The sequence below is a fragment of the Mobula birostris genome, chromosome 10, assembly GCF_030028105.1.
Source record: "Mobula birostris isolate sMobBir1 chromosome 10, sMobBir1.hap1, whole genome shotgun sequence".
Classification (NCBI taxonomy): domain Eukaryota; kingdom Metazoa; phylum Chordata; class Chondrichthyes; order Myliobatiformes; family Myliobatidae; genus Mobula; species Mobula birostris.
The window spans coordinates 144,004,719-144,022,084 of record NC_092379.1 but is presented as its reverse complement, the minus strand read 5'-3'; positions in this window follow the sequence as shown (position 1 = coordinate 144,022,084).

The following is a 17,366-nucleotide window of genomic DNA, read 5'->3' as shown; positions in this document are numbered from 1 at the left end:
AAGAAGGCGTATGATGTGTTGGCCTTCATCAACTGTGGGATTGAGTTGAAGAGCCATGAGGTAATGTTACAGCTCTATAAGACCTCAGTTAGACCCCACTTGGCGTACTGTGTTTAGCTCTGATCACCTCACTACCGGAAGGATGTGGATACTATAGAAAGAGTGCAGAGGAGACTTACAAGGATGTTGTCTGGATTAGAGAGCGTGACTTATGAGAATAGGTTGAATGAACTTGACCTTTTCTCCTTAGGGTGACGGAGGATGAGTTGTGACCTGATATATAAGATGATGAGAGGCTTTGATCGTGTGGATAGCCAGAGGCTTTGTCCCAGGGCCGAAATGGCAAACACAAGAAGGCATAGTTTTAGAGTGCTTGGAAGTAGGTATAAGGGGGATGTCAGAGGTATGTTTTTTACACAGAGAGTGGTGGGTGCGTGGAACGCACTGTTGGTGACAGTGGTGGAAGTGGATACTTTTCTGTTCAAATCTTGCGTAGAATACGTTAAGTTCGTCAGGAAGAGAAGTGCCACAGTTATTGATATTCCCAGCCTTTTCTTTGCGCCCAGTGATCTCATTTAGACCCTGCCATAGTCTACTGGCATCCCTCTGGTTAGCCTGGGCTTCCAACTTGGCTCAATATTTCCTCTTGGCACCCTTAATGGCTTTCCAGAATTCACGCCTGGATTCCGTGTAGCGACTGGTATCCCTGGACCTAAAAGCCGCAGCTGTAGCCTTCAAAAGGGACTTGACCTCATAATTCATCCAAGGTTTCTGGTTAGGGAATACCCGGGTCTTTTAAGAGACTCTTAGATGGGTACATGGGGCTTAGAAAACTAATCCAATTTACTACCTCATCTTGAATGCCAAATAACTGAACCTTCTCGACTTACCTCCCATGTAGGACCTTTTCAAGTGCCTTGCTAAACTCAATGTAGACAGCATCTACTTCCTTGCTTCTAGCAACTTTCCTGGTAACTTACTCGAAAAGCTCTATAAGATTGGTTAAACATGACTTACCATGCACAAAGCCATGTTGACTATCCTGTCTATCCAAATAATTATATATCTGGTCCCTTAGAATACCTTCCAATAACTTCCCCACTACTGAAGTCAGGCTCACTGGCCTGTAATTTCTCGGTTTATTCTCAGACTCTGTCGTAAACAATGGAGTAACTTTAACTATCCTCCAATCCTCCAACACTGAACCCCTGGCTAAGAAATTTCTGCACTTGCCTCCCACAGGGTCCGAGGGAACATATTATCAGGACCTGGAGATTTATCTACCCTAAAGACCACAAATGCCTTCCTTCTGTAATCTGTATAGGGCCCATGACCTCACTGCTGCATTGTCTCACATCGATAGACTCTGCATCCATCTCCCAAGTACGTTTGTAAATACAAAAGCAAGAAATCCATTTGAAATCTCCCCTATCCCTTTTGGCTCCATGTATTGATTACCATACCGATCTTCTAGAGGACCAATTTTGTCCCTCTCTATCCTTTTGCTCTTAATGCTGTATATTTGCAGAGTCACCTTTGGTTCTTCTGCACCTTGTCTGCTAGAGAAACCTCCTGTCTCCTGATTTCCTTTTTAAGTGTTCTCTTGCATTTTTTTGTACTCCTCAAGCACCTCATTTGCTCCTTCCTGCCTATACCTGTTATGCACCTCCTACTTTTTCTTAACTAGGGCCTCAATATCTCTCAAAAACCAAGGTTCCCTAAACCTGTTACTCTTGCCCTTTATTCTGTTAAGAACGTACAAGCTCTGTACTCTCTATATTACACTTTCGAAGGTCTCTCACTTACCAAGTACACCTTTACCAGAGAATGAACAGTCCCAATGCAAAATTGCCAAATTATCAACACGCTGGAGGAACTCAGCAGGTCGGGCAGCATCCGTGGAAAAGATCGGTCGACGTTGAGTTCCTCCAGCATGTTGTGAGTGTTGCTATGACCCCAGCACCTGTAGATTATTTTGTGTTTGCCAAATTATCAAAATTGACCTTTCTCCAATTTAGAAGCTCCACTCAAGGAGCAGACCTATCCTTTTCCATAATTACCTTGAAACCAAATGCATTATGATCACTAAATGTAAAGTGTTCCCCTACACAACTTGCGTAACCTGCTCTGTCTCATTCCCGAGCTCTAGTATCACACTCTCTCTCTAGTAGGGACTTCTATATACTGATTAATGAAATACATTTGATGAACTCTTTACCACCCAGACCTTTTACTGTATGGGAGTCCAAGCCAGAGTTCACTGTTCACAGTAAATTTATTATCACTGTATATGTCACCGTATACGAACCTGAGGTTCATTTTTGTGGGCATACCATAATAATAAATTAATAAGCAATAAATATCAAGAACATGAGATGAAGACTCCTTGAAAGTAAGCCCATAGGTTGTGGGAACAGTTCCGTGATGGGGCAAGTGAAGTTGAGTGAAGTTATCACCTCTGGTTCAAGAGCCAGATGGTTGAAGGGTAATACAAGCTCTAGAACCTGCTGATGTGGGTCCAGACGCTCCTGTACCTTCTTCCTGATGGCAGCAGTGAGAAGAAAGCATGACCTGGGTGGTGGGGTCCCTGATAATGGATAACTTTCCAATATGTCGAAATTGTTTGATCACAACCTATTACAACCTTATGTTTCTTGCAACAGTCTACGATCTCTTTACAAATTTGGTCCTCTGAAACCTGCAGACTGTTTTGTGGTCTATAATATAATGCTATTAATATGATCATAGCTTTCTTATTCCTCATTTCTACCCATATTGCATCCCTAGAGGAACTCTGCAGTCTGAGCACTGCCAGGACATTTTCCCTGATTAGTAGTGCCACCTTTCCCCCTTTAATCCCTCCCAGACTATCACATCGAAAACAGCAGAAACCTGGAGCACTGAGCAGTCAATCCTGCCCTTCCTGCTACCAGGTCTCATGAATGACTACTATGTCATAATTCCAAGTGCTGATCCATGTTCCAAGCTCATCCGCCTTTCCTACAATACTCCTTGCATTGAAGTATACGCAGCTCAGAACATTAGTCCAAGCATGCTCAACCTTGCATGTAGGCTTTATGACATCTTACTCCACAACCACTCCATTATCTGTTCTGGCACTTTGGTTCCCATCACCCTGCAAGTCCAGTTAAAACCTACACCTCTACCCATTCTCCTGCTTTTGCAGTGTAACAACCTATCAACTTCCACCAATGACTTGGCTTCCACAGCCATCTGTGACAATGAATTCCACAGATTCACCACACTCTGGCTAAAGAAATTCTTCCTCATCTCTGTTGTAAATGGACATCCCTCTAGTTTGAGGCTGTGCCTCTGATCTCAGACTCTCCCACTATAGGAAATAACTTCTCTATATCCACCCTATCCAGGCCTTTCAAGATTTGATAGGTTTCAATGAGATTCCCATTCATTCTTCTAAACTCCATCCAGTACCAAACTCCAAAGCTACCAAATGCTTAATTCCTGGGATTATTCTCATGAACCTCCTCTTGAGCAGAGGTTCCCAACCTGGGGTCCATGAACCCCTTGCTTAATGGTATTTGACCATGGTGTGAGACCAGCTCCAATGCCAGTACATCTTTTCTTAGATAAGGGGCCCTAACCTGTTCCAAGTGCCATTTGACCAATAACTTATAAAGCCTCAGCATTACATCCCTGCTTTCCTTCTCTTTTTCACTGTCACTCAAATTTCTCTGCTGGTTTTTAAAAAATTAGTGCTTTATAAAATTTTTGTGGTTTAGTTTTGCTTGCCATGTGATTTCTTAGTGAGAGCAGAACAGAAGCACTGTGTGTGTTCCTACATCAATGATTCCACCATTTATCCCCTTCACTGATGCCCAGTTGCCACACTACCAGTTGAACATGGTTATATCAAACAGCACACAGGGAGACCACTTTATCCATTTTCGGGAGTGTATTCCAATCAAACTCCTACTCTCATCCTAACTCTGAAAGTTTCAAACATTTATTCTGCTCTCTTTTGAAAATGGCTGCTTTCAATGTATCTCCGCTGCTTCTTCAAGCTCGACATTTAAGCAAATTAAACATGATATATGGAAAGCTCTTACGTCTATCCTTGTGCACTGTGCATGGTGGAGAATATGTTGACTGGTTGCCTACAGAAAGTAGTGGGTAGTGGTAGTTAGTCAAAACTGCCGAAAGCATCACCAGTACCAGCTCAATCACCATCTAGGATGTACAGTACTGTGAAAAAGTCTTAGGCACAAGGATGAATGATGATAAAGCTGATTCTGATATTGTTCTTTATTATGGACTGAGAGTGGGAAGGGGGCAGTGAGAGGGAAATCATGGTTGGGAAAAGGGGAAGGAAGAGAGGAGAGAGAAGGAAGCACCAGAGAGACATTCTGTAATGATCAATAAACCAATTGTTTGGAATTGAATTAACTTACCTGGTACCTCCAGGCTGGATGTATCTGCACCCACGCCATCCCCCACCCTGGCACTCCTTCTTTACTCTCCGTCCCCCACCCCTCCTGCAACTCTCCGCTCTTGACATTACTGACATCCTTTGCTTCTGACAGATTTACAGACTCACTACAGTACTGTGCAAAAGTCTTAGGCAACTACATAAAGTGTCGATGTGCCAAGAGTTGGGAACAGTACTGTATAAACAGTACCAGGAGAGGAATCAGAATGAGGTTTAATATCACTGGCATAATGTATGTCCTGAAATCTGTTGTTATGGTGCAGCAGTACTCTGCAATACATAGTAATAAAAACTATAAATTACAATTAAACTATGGCATCCGTTAGTCTTGCGAGACCATGGATCTGCGCCTGGAAAGTCTTCACTCTCCAGGACTCAGGCCTGGGCAAGGTTGTATGGGAGACCAGCAGATGCCCATGCTGCAAGTCTCCCCTCCCCACGACACCAATGTTGTCCAAGGGAAGGGCAAGGGCCGATACAACTTGGCACCAATGTCGTCGCAGAGCAATGTGTGATTAAGTGCCTTGCTCAAGGACACAACACGCTGCCTTGGCTGGGGTTCGAACTCACAACCTCCAGATTGCTAGTCCAATGCCTTAACCACTTGGCCACGTGCCCACAATTAAAAGTAGATACAATTAAAAGTAGGTACAAAAAATAAATAAGTCATGCAAAAAGAGAGGAAAAAGTAGTGAGTTGGTGTACACGGGTTCAGAAATCTGATGGTGGAGGGGAAGCCCTTCCCACTTGCTGTGAAAGGAAAGCAGCATCCTTCATCAAGGACCCTCACACCATCTGGGCCGTAAATTTCTACCCAAAGTGGTAGGTGCAAGGTTTGCCCTGCCAGGAGTGAAGGTAGAGGGAGATACATTAGGAACACCTGAGAAACTCTCAGATAGGCACATGGATGATACAAAATGGAGGGTTTTGTGGGAGTTAGATTGATTTTGGAGTAGGTTAAAAGGTCAGCACAACATCACAGTTGAATGGCCTGTACTGTGCTGTAGGGCTCTATATTGTACATTCTATGTTCTAAGTGATGCGACAAACTGAAAAATGTGTTTCTATGTTGTCCAACTTAATCACTCTCTGCCTTGACTGACCACTCATTGGCCATGATGGTCTGCTGATGCCAATCAAGTTGATTGACTGACCATGAATACTGTTGAGCTTCTATGGTGTCATATGCTAATGAGTAGAAATTACTTTGGTACAGTCTTTGTTAAGGGAGATCCCAGACTGTTCCTTCAGAATAAACTCGCCCAGAAACAGAAAAGCTGCTTTTCTACATGTTTTCCTTACAGACACTCCTGGATGTGGGTCATTTCTTAGCTGAGGTTGAATGGTTTTGTGTTTCAACACTTTGGTTAGCTGGAGGGGATGTCAGTTAAAACAAAACCTAGTTGCGTTAAGGTGTCAAAATACAGTGTGCAGCATAGAAGCTCAGCAAAGTGCTTGGTGCAAATCAGATAGTTTTTGTATCTAGCAAGCTGTGCATGAAGAAGCTGTCAAATTAGGGAAATGCTGGCTTGTAGGGGGATGAAGTGCAGAAGGGAATGATCACAATATGAGGAAGTGTGCGACCTTAGAAAGTCAAATCTATGATCAGTAAGTCCTGGATGAAGTCCAAAGCTGGAGGTCCAGTGTCTAAGTGTCATATATCTGAGGGCCCCAGGCCAGGACTAGAGTCTGGAGATCTGGAGTGTTGTGTATTTAATATAGAACATAGAACATAAAATAGTACAGCACAGTACAGGCCCCTCGGCCCATAATGTTATGCCGACCTTTAAACCCTGCCTTCCATATAACCCCCCACATTAAATTCCTCCATATACCTGTCTAGTAGTCTCTTAAATTTCACTAGTGTATCTGCCTCCACCACTGACTCAGGCAGTGCATTTCATGCACCAAACGCTCTCTGAGTAAAAAACCTTCCTCTAATATCCCCCTTGAACTTCCCACCACTTACCTTAAAGCCATGTCCACTTGTACTGAGCAGTGGTACCCTGGGGAAGAGGCGCTAGCTGTCCACTTTATCTATTCCTCTTAATATCTTGTATACCTCTATCATGTCTCCTTTCATCCTCTTTCTCTCCAAAGAGTAAAGCCCTAGCTCTATTAATCTCTGATCATAATGTATACTCTCTAAACCAGGTAGCATCCTGCTAAATCTCCTCTGTGCCCTTTCCAATGCTTCCACATCCTTCCTATAGTGAGGCGACCAGAACTGGACACAGTACACCAAGCGTGGCCTAACCAGATCTTTATAGAGCAGCATTACCTCGCGACTCGTAAACTCTATCCCTCGACTTATGAAAGCTAACACCCCATAAGCTTTCTTAACTACCCTATCCACCTGTGAGGCAACTTTCAGGGATCAGTGGACATTTACCCCCAGATCCCTCTGCTCCTCCACACTTCCAAGAATCCTGCCATTTACTTTGTACTCTGCCTTGGAGTTTGTCCTTCCAAAGTGTACCACCTCACACTTCTCCAGGTTGAACTCCATCTGCCACTTCTCAGCCCACTTCTGCATCCATTCAATGTCTCTCTGCAAACTTTGACAATCCTCTACACTATCCACAACACTACCAAGCTTTGTGTAGTCTGCAAACTTGCCAACCCACCCTTCTACCCCCACATCCTGGTCGTTAGTAAAAATCACAAAAAGTAGAGGTCCTAGAACCAATCCTTGTGGGACAGCACTAGTCACAATCCTCCAATCTGAATGTACTCCCTCCACCACCACCCTCTGCCTTCTGCAGGCAAATCAATTCTGAATCCACCTGGCCAAACTTCCCTGGATCCCATGCCTTCTGACTTTCTGAATAAGCCTACCATGTGGAACCTTGTCAAATGCCTTACTAAAATCCATATAGATCACGTCCACTGCATTACCCTCATCTATATGCCTGGTCACCTCCTCAAAGAACTCTATCAGGCTTGTTCGACACAATCTGCCCTTCACAAAGCCATGCTGGCTGTCCCTGATCAGACCATGATTCTCTAAATGCCCATAGATCCTATCTCTAAGAATCTTTTCCAACAGCTTTCCCACCACAGACGTAAGGCTCACTGGTCTATAATTACCCAGACTATCCTTACTACCTTTTTTGAACAAGGGGACAACATTCACCTCCCTCCAATCCTCCGGTACCATTCCCGTGGACAACGAGGACATAAAGATCCTTGCCGGAGGCTCAGCAATCTCTTCCCTCGCCTCATGGAGCAGCCTGGGGAATATTCTGTCAGGCCCTGGGGACTTATCCATCCTAATGTATTTTAACAAATCCAACACCTCCTCTCCCTTAATATCAACATGCTCCAGAACATCAACCTCACTCATATTGTCCTCATCATCATCAAGTTCCCTCTCATTGGTGAATACCGAAGAGAGGTATTCATTGAGGACCTCGCTCACTTCCACAGCCTCCAGGCACATCTTCCCACCTTTATTTATCGCAGTAGAACAGAGGGATCTAGGAATAATGGTGCATAGTTCCCTGAAGGTGGAATCTCATGTGGATAGGGTGGTGAAGGAAGCTTTTGGTATGCTGGCCTTTATAAATCAGAGCATTGAGTATAGGAGTTGGGATGTAATGTTGAAATTGTATAAGGCATTGGTGAGGCCAAATTTGGAGTATTGTGTACAGTTCTGGTCACTGAATTATAGGAAAGATGTCAATAAAATTGATAGAGTACAGTGGAGATTTACTAAAGTGTTGCCTGGGTTTCATCTCCTAAGTTACAGAGAAAGGTTAAACAAGTTAGGTCTTTATCCTTTGGAGCGTAGAAGGTTGAGGGGGGGACTTGATAGAGTTTTTTAAAATTATGTGGGGGATAGATCGAGTTGACGTGGATAGGCTTTTTCCATTGAGAATGGGGGAGATTCAAATAAGAGGACATGAGTTGGGAGTTAAAAGGCAAAAGTTTAGGGGTAACATGAGGGGGAACTTCTTTACTCAGAGTGGTAGCTGTGTGGAACGAGCTTCCAGCAGAAGTGGTTGAGGCAGGTTCGATGTTGTCATTTAAAGTTAAATTGGATAGATATATGGACAGGAAAGGAATGGAGGGTTATTGGGTGAATGCAGGTCGGTGGGACTAGGTGAGCGTAAGGTTTGGCACGGGCTAGAAGGGCCGAGATGGCCTGTTTCCGTGCTGTAATTGTTATATGGTTATATGTTATATGCTTTATCTCTAATCGGTCCTATCTTCACTCACTTCACTATTTCATTAATACTTGAGTAATATTGTAAATACAGTAACACGAGGAATTTTGCAGATGCTGGAAATTCAAGCAACACACATCAAAGTTGCTGGTGAACGCAGCAGGCCAGGCAGCATCTGTAGGAAGAAGTACAGTCGACGTTTTGGGCCGAGACCCTTTGTCAGGACTAACTGAAGAAAGAGTTCGTAAGAGATTTGAAAGGGGGAGATCCAAAATGATAGGAGAAGACAGGAGAGGGAGGGATGGAGCCAAGAGCTGAACAGGTGATTGGCAAAAGGGATATGAGAGGATCATGGGACAGGAGGCCCAGGTAGAAGGAAAAGGGGGAGGGGGGGAAACCCAGAGGATGGGCAAGGGGTATAATCAGAGGGACAAAGGGAGAAAAAGGAGAGAGAGAGAAATAATGTGTGTATATAAATAAATAATGAATGGGGCCCCAGACAGTCCTTCCAGATGAGGCAACACTTCACCCGTGAGTCCGCTGGGGTGATATACTGCGTCCGGTACTCCAGATGTGGCCTTCTATATATTGGCGAGACCCGACGCAGACTGGGAGATTGTTTTGCAGAACACCTGCGCTCTGTCCGCCAGAGAAAGCAGGGTCTCCCAGTGGCCACACATTTTAATTTCACATCCCATTCCCATTCTGATATGTCTATCCACGGCCTCCTCTACTGTAGAGGTGAAGCCACACTCAGGTTGGAGGAACAACACCTTATATACTGTCTGCGTAGCCTCCAACCTGATGGCATGAACATTGACTTCTCTAACTTCCGCTAGTGCCCCGCCTCACCCCGTACCCCATCCGTTATTTATTTATATGCACACATTCTTTCTCTCTCTCTCCTTTTTCTCCCTCTGTCCCTCTGACTATACCCCTTGCCCATTCTCTGGGTTTTCCCCCCCGTCCTCCCCCTTTTCCTTCTCCCTGGGTCTCCTGTCCCATGATCCTCTCATATCCCCTTTGCCAATCACCTGTCCAGCTCTTGGCTCCATCCCTCCCCCTCCTGTCTTCTCCTATCATTTTGGATCTCCCCCTCCCCCTCCCCCTTTCAAATCTCTTACTAGCTCTTCTTTCAGTTAGTCCTGACGAAGGGTCTCGGCCCGAAACGTCGACTGTACCTCTTCCTAGAGATGCTGCCTGTCCTGCTGCACTCACCAGCAACTTTGATGTGTGTTGCTTGTAAATACAGTATATTGTTTGCTGATGTATTCTTTGTTGTTTACATAATGCATTGTGGGTCATCTGTAAAAGTACATAAATGGCATACGTCATCATGCCACCACATCATATGTGCGCGCCTCACTTAAAATTAAAAAAAAACAAAATTAAGACTCCCATCTTTTCCTTTCAACTGGTTTAATGTTTTGGAGTTACACAAACATAGCACAGAGATGGCCTGTCCTGGGGTTAGAGGCCAGTGTGAGCGGGGAAGGGGTGGGAAAGGGGTTTGTTCTGCTGTTCTGGCTCCGCTTGGTCTGGGTACCTTCTATCCTGATGGCCTGACAACTGATTTCTCCTCCCATTAAACAAATTTCACCCCCCCTCCACACTTTCTCTATTCCCTACTCTGATAGCTCGCTTCTTCTCACCTGTCTATTACTTCCCTGTGGCTTCCCTCCTCCTTCCCTTTTCCGATGGTCCACTTTCCTGTCCTATCAAATTCCTTCTCCTCCAGCCCCTGACCTTTCCCACCCACCTGGCTTCACCTATCACCTTCCAGCTAGCCTCCTTCCCTCCCCCCCACCACCGTTTTATCCTGGCATCTAACACCTTCCTTCCAATCCAGAAACGTCGACTATTTATTCTTTTCCACAGTTGCTGCCTGACGTGCTGAGTTTCTCCAGCATTTTGAGTGTGTTGCTTTGTTTTGCTGTTGTTTTGTAGCAGTTGTTGTTGTTGCTGCTTGCGTTGTTCTGCTGAACATGCCGGCAAGCAATGTTAACGCCAGAATGTGTGGCAACACTTGTGGGCTGTCCCCAGCACATCCTTGGGTTGTGTTAGCATTAAAACAAATGGCACACTTTTCTCTATGTTTCAATGTATGTGTGATCCATAAATCTGTATCGGACTGTATGTTTCAATGTATGTGAGATACATAAATCTGTATCTGACTGTGAAGGAGTATTTCTTAAGAACTAAACTGAGATGTACCTCCTTAGTTCTCAGGGATCAGACAGACAAACTGCCTTTCAGATAGATTTAACTGAACTGCATGAATGCCCAGCAGAAAGCGAGGTTCCAAGTGCATTGAAAGCAGGGGTTTTACTTGATGCAGCTGTGAAGGATCAGTCAGAAGCCAGAGAATGAGCATCACATCTTTCGAGACATTTCATGGTTCAATGTTCAAGGTGGTGCTGAGCTGTGGTCACCATTGAGGTCATGTCTGGAGATATTTCATAGTTCAATGTTCAAGGTGGTGCTGAGCTGTGATCACCACTGAGGTCATGTCTGGAGATATTTCATGGTTCAATGTTCAAGGTGGTGCTGAGCTGTGGTCACCACTGAGGTGGCAGCTCAGGTGTTTTTTTTTAGGTTTGCAGGGATGGTTTTTGGACTGAAAGGGAAGTTAGGGGCCAGGTTAGGTTTTAGGCGCAGGGATGTAGGGGAATTAGAAGTTGAAGCCTCCGCTCTGCATTCAAAAGCAAGTGGCAAGAAAGTAGTCAGATGTTGGGCCAGCAGAGCGGAGAGAATGTTTGGGGTCCCATCATCAATGATGCCAGAGTTCAAAGCTTAGTTTTTGTAGTCCCATCATCAGCGAGTCTGGTGATTGAGACCTAGAGTTTGGACACTCATCCAGAATCCTCATTCTCCATGATCTGCGAGTCCTGGGTCAATGGCGAAGATCAAAGCCTGAAAATCATTCGGAGGTCTGAATCGAACCCCAAAGGCCAATCGGAAGTCCAGAAGTTGAGGCCCGATGGCTAAAGCCTGTGAGCCCACTGGGAAGTCAGAACCCAGGGCTTGTGAACCACAAGTCTGCAGGTAGCTAGAGGCCGGAGACAGATTGTCCTGGGGTTCGAGGCCTGTGCAGATGTGTGGGTGGGTGGGTGAAAGGGAGGAATGGGGTTGTTTAGTTGCTTTTGTTTTTTGCTTGTTGTGTTCTGTGTTTTTCTGCTGAGAATTGTGGGTATCCTATGTTGGCATCAAAGGAATGGAAATGAAGGGGACAGAAGCGAGAATAGGAAGGTGAGGAGACGGGAAGGAGTAGAAGTCTAGGTGAAAGGAAAAAGATGTTCGGTGAGCAAAATTGTTAGAAGCCTGGAGGAGACAGGTAGAATAGGCAAAGGGGTGAAGGAGAAGGAATCTGACAGGAGAGGACAGTGGACCATGGAATAGAGGGAAGGTGGTGGACAGCCAAAGAGAGGTGACGGGCAGACCACAGGAATGAGGGAAAACAAAGGGGAGCAGTTACCAGAAATTAAACAAATTGGCATTAATGCTATCAGGTTGATGACTATCAATATGGAATACGAGAATATCAGGTGTTTCTCCTCCAGCCTGCATCTGGCCTCATTGTGGCACTACAGAAGGCCATGGACAGGCAATTTCTTGTCGACCTTTGGGCTTTGAACTTCAGCATTGATCCAGGACTCACAGCTGATGATGAATGAAGACATCACCCAGGATATGCCCGCTTCTCACTATTACCATCAAGGAGGAGGAACAGGAGCCTGAAGGACCCCTATCACCCAGGATATGCTCTCGTTTCACTACTACCATTAGGGAGGAGGTACAGGAACCTGAAGGACACCCATCAGTCGGGACAAACAAGAGAAAATCTGTAGATGCTGGAAATCCAAGCAACGTGTACAAAATTTTGGAGGAACTCAGCAGGCCAGGCAGCATCTATGGAAAAAAGTACAGTTGATGTTTCGGGCTGAGGCCCTTCAGCAGGACTGGAGAGAAAAAGATGAGGGGTAGATTTAAAAGGTGGGGGAGAGAAGAGAGAAACAGAAGGTGATAGGTGCAACTGGGAGGGATGAAGTAAAGAGCTGAGAAGTTGATTGGTGAAAGAGATACAGAGCTGGAGAAGGGGGACTCTAATAAGAGAGGACAGAAGGTCATGGAAGAAACTAAGGGGGGGGGGTAGAGGACCACCAGAGGGAGGCAATGGGCGGGTAAGGAGTTAAGGTGACGGAGGGAAAAGGGAATGAGGAATGGTGAAGAGGAGTCTATTACCAGAAGTTCGAGAAATCGATCTTCATGCTATCAGGTTGGAGGCTAGCCAGCTGGAATATAAGGTGTTATTCCTCCAACATGAGTTTGGCCTCATCGTGATATTAGAGGAAGCACTAGATTGACATATCAGAATGAGAGATCCCACTTCTTCTGGCGGATGGAGTATAGGTGGTCAGCGAAGCGGTCTCCTAATCTATGTCTGGTCTCATCGATATACAAGAGGCCACACTTGATATAGTATATGACCTACACAGACTCATAGGTAAAGTGTCACCTCACCTGGAAGGACTGTTTGGGCCCTGAATGGTCGGAGGGAGTCATGTAAGGAGCGATCCCTGTGGAAAGCAGAAAGTAGGGGGTGGGGAGAGGGAAAGATGAGCTTGGTGGTGGGATCCCGTTGGAGATGTCAAACGTTCCAGAGAATTATGTGCTAGACCAGAGGCTGGTGGGGTGGTCAGCAAGGATGGGTTAAGAGCAGACATGTATGAATTGGAAGAGATGCGGTTGAGGGCAGTGTTGATGGTGGAGGAAGGGAAGCCCCTTTAATTTAAAAAAGAGGACATCTCCTTCATTCCGGAATGAAAAGCCTCATCCTGAGAGCAGATGTAGTGGAGATGGAAGAATTGAGAGAAAGGGATGGTGTTTTTACAAGTAACGGGTGTGGTGGGGGAGGAACAGGTATAGTCCTGGTAGCTGTGAAAGTCAGAGGGTTTATAATAGACATCAGTAGATAAGCTGTCTCCAGAGATAGAGAGAGTGAGATCAAGAAAGGGGAGGGAGTTGTTGGAAATAGACCAAGTAAATTTGAGGGCAGGATGCAAGTTTGAGGCAAAGCTGATGAAGTCGATGAGCTCGGCGTGGGTGCAGGAAGCAGCACCAATGTAGTTGTCGATGTAGCATAGGAAAAGTGGGGGGTGGACACCAGTGTAGGCTTGGAAGATAGACCATTGCATGTAGCTGACAAAAAGACAGGCATAGCTGGGACCCGTGATAGCGCCCTTTTGTTTGAATGAAGTGGGAGGAGCCAAAGGAGAAATTATTAAGAGTTAGGACATGTTCTTATCCCATCACCCAGGATATGCTCTCTTCTCATTGCTACCTTCAAGGAGGAGGTACTGGAGTCTGAAGACACACACACAATATTCCGGGAACAGCTTCTTTCCCACTGCCATCAGATTTGTGAATGGGCAATACATCCATGAACACTACCCCACTATTTTTTGCTCTCTTTTTGTACCACTCATTTAATATTTTATATATACTTATCGTAATCTATAGTTTTGTGTTTATTATGCATTGTAATGTATTCCTGCCATAAAACAACAAACTTCATGACATATGCCAATAATATTAAACCTGATTCTGATTCTGCTATTGCTGTGGGAATGGAAAGTGGTATTGAAGTTGGTGACCACTTGGTTGCTAAAGTGGACAGAACGAAGATGCGTGGAAGTAAATGGAAGTGGTTGTAAAAAGAGTGACTAATAAAATCCTTTATTCTGACACCTGCCGTATCCTGCAATCCACAAACACATAAATTCTATCGACAAAAATATTACCGAAGGCTCCAAGAAGGGGATTAGGTCAAGGCGACTCATTTTGCCTTTTCATGGTGTTCCAAGCAGTGGCTCTATCATTTGCACAATGTATGACTCCTGCCTTGAGACGACCATCAGTGAGTGGGTCTGTACAGTGCCTCGGGATCCCTCTCATCTCTACCGTGACATGAAGCCCATTAGTCCGACAGGATGCACTCAGTGAAGTGCGAGGTCATTGTGCAGCGAAGCTGATTTCTTCAAAACCTGGGGAGAACAAGGGAGAAATCCCACATTATTTGAACGGATGCCTAGTTCTTACAGGTCCCTGCATTTATTGTTATGTTCAGCAGCGGTAAAGGAAGAGAGAAAAAAAATTAAAGTACACTTTGCTGGCCTTTAGGCTGGCTTTATACCTGAAGGGGTGACATCTCTCTGAATGCACAAAATAATTCTTACCTTTCAGCGTGGGAACGTTAAGTGCATGTTCCTCGGGGCTTTGTGTTGCTCGCACTCAGTGCAATAATGTGCCAGACGATCAGCTTTTACTAGTGCAGGAAACTGGAGCAGAGTCACTTAAATCTCCTGGGTTTTTGATTTATTGTTTGCAGTACGTTATCCAGTAGACAGAATCATTACTACTGACAGGAGAGGGGCAAAGGTGGGTTACTGCCACCTTAACACCAGTCACCATGGGCAGCCACGGTTGGCAGCTTATCTAGGAGAAGGAAAACTCTGATCTTAAACCTTCACTGCCTTGTGGCTATACCCACTGATGGGGAAGGCTTCCGGAGTAAAACCCAAGGAAAAGTCTGAAGCTGAAGTCCCTAAGGCAGTCTTACACTGAGTTCAACACTGATTGGCAACTCCTGCGATGCCACTGATGCCCAACTGTATCAGTCTCTGCCGCTCCTTTCATCAGCTGCAAAGAGAGGGAGTGTCTGCTGTATGGGCAACATATTGTACACACTGCCCTGGCTTGTATACAGCAAGGACACAAGCTCCGTGGCTGACCCTGACTAGCAGAGGACTGTGATGAAGTGGTGTATTCCAGCATGACCTCTTTCCCTTTCTCACTGGCTGGCATTTACAGTGACTGGCTCCAGAGTTTTTTGGAAGCTTAGAACAGCACACACATAATGCTGGAGGAACACAGCACGTCAGGCAGCCTCTATGGAAATGAATAACTAGTTGACATTTCAGGCCAAGACCCTTCATCAGGAAGGGAGTGAGAAGGGAAGGACAAGGTGGCAGGTGATGGGTGAAACCAGGTCGGGGTGGGGGGGATGAGTAAGAAGCTGGGAGGTGATAGATGGAAAGGGTAAAGAGCTGGAAAAGAAAGAATCTGACAGGAGGGGAGAGTGGACCATGGGAGAAAGGGAAGGAGAAGGGGCACAAGGAGAAGAGGTAAAATGGAGGCCAGAGCGGGGGAATGAAGAAGAGGGAAGAGGGAGGGGAAAAAATACCGAAGTTTGAGAAATCAATGTCCATGCCATCAGGTTAGAGGCTAACCAGGCCTCATCATTTCTACAAACTCCATTGGACAAACGAGCTCAGCTATTTCTGTACTACACTGGGGCTGTGTTTCTAGGGTGAGCAGGGATCTATAGCTTGAGTGAGGAAATCTGTAATCCATTACAGGGGTACCTCACCATCTGAGACATGCTCTCTTCTCACTACCTCAAGCTACAGGAGCCTAAAGACCCTCACTCAATATTATAGGAACAGCTTCTTCCCCTTCACCATCAGATTTTTAAATAGTCGATGAACCTGCAATTACAACCTCATCAATCCACTTTATGCAATATTTATTTTTTGTCACTAAGAGCAATTTTACGGACGTCTTTGCATTGTATTGCTGCAGCAAAATGGGAAATTCCAGGTCATAATCAAAAGAGATCCCTCAGGTTCTGGAAATCTTGAGCAACAGACACAAAATGCTGGAGGAACTCAGCAGGTCAGGTAGCGTGGATGGAGGGGAATAAACAGTTGGTGTTTTGTTCCTGTGTAAGGGTCTCAGCTTGAAAACTCAACTATTAATTTCCCTCCATAGAAATTTTGCATCATGTATGTCAGATTCAGATTCATTTATTTATCACATATGCATTGAAACATACAATGAAATGTGTTGTTTGCGTTAACAGCCAACATAATCAGGGTAAGCTTTACGCAGTGAAAGCAGGGCACTGAGGAGTGTGGTAGAACAAAGGGATCTGGGAATATAGGTCCATAATTCATTGAAAGTGACATCACAGGTTGACAAGGCCGTAAAGAAAGGTTTTAGAACATTCGTCTTCATAAATCAAAGTTCTGATTACAGGAGATGGGATGTTATGCTGATGTTGTATAAGACATTGGTGAGGCCGAATTTGGAATATTGTGTACAGTTTTGGCCACCTACCTACAGGAATGAGGTAGATAAGTTTGAAAGAGTACAGAGAAAATTTACAAAGATGTTGCTGGGTCTGGAGGACCTGACTTAAATGAAGTTTGAATAGGTTTGGACTTTATTCCTTGGAACATAGAAGATTGAGAGGAGAATGAATGCATAGAGATATACAAATTATGAGGGGTATAGATAGGGTAAATGCAAGCAGGATTTTCACTGAAGTTAGGTGGTCAGAGGTCACGTGTTAAAGGATAAAGGTGAAAAGGTTAAGGGGAACTTGAGGGGAAACTTTGTCGCTCAGAGGGTCATGGGAGTGTGGAAGAAGTTGCCAGCACAAGTGGTGCATGCAAGCTAGATTTCAATGTTTAAGATAGGTTTGGTTGGGTACATGGATAGTAGAGGTATGGAGGACTCCGGTCCCGGTGCAGGTTGATGGGAGTAGGCAGTTGAAATGACTTGGCATGGACCAAAGGGGCTAAGAGACCTGTTTCTGTTCTGTACTTTTCTATATCTCTGTGACAACCTAAAGATGTGCTGGAGGGAGTCTGTATGTGTCATCACAT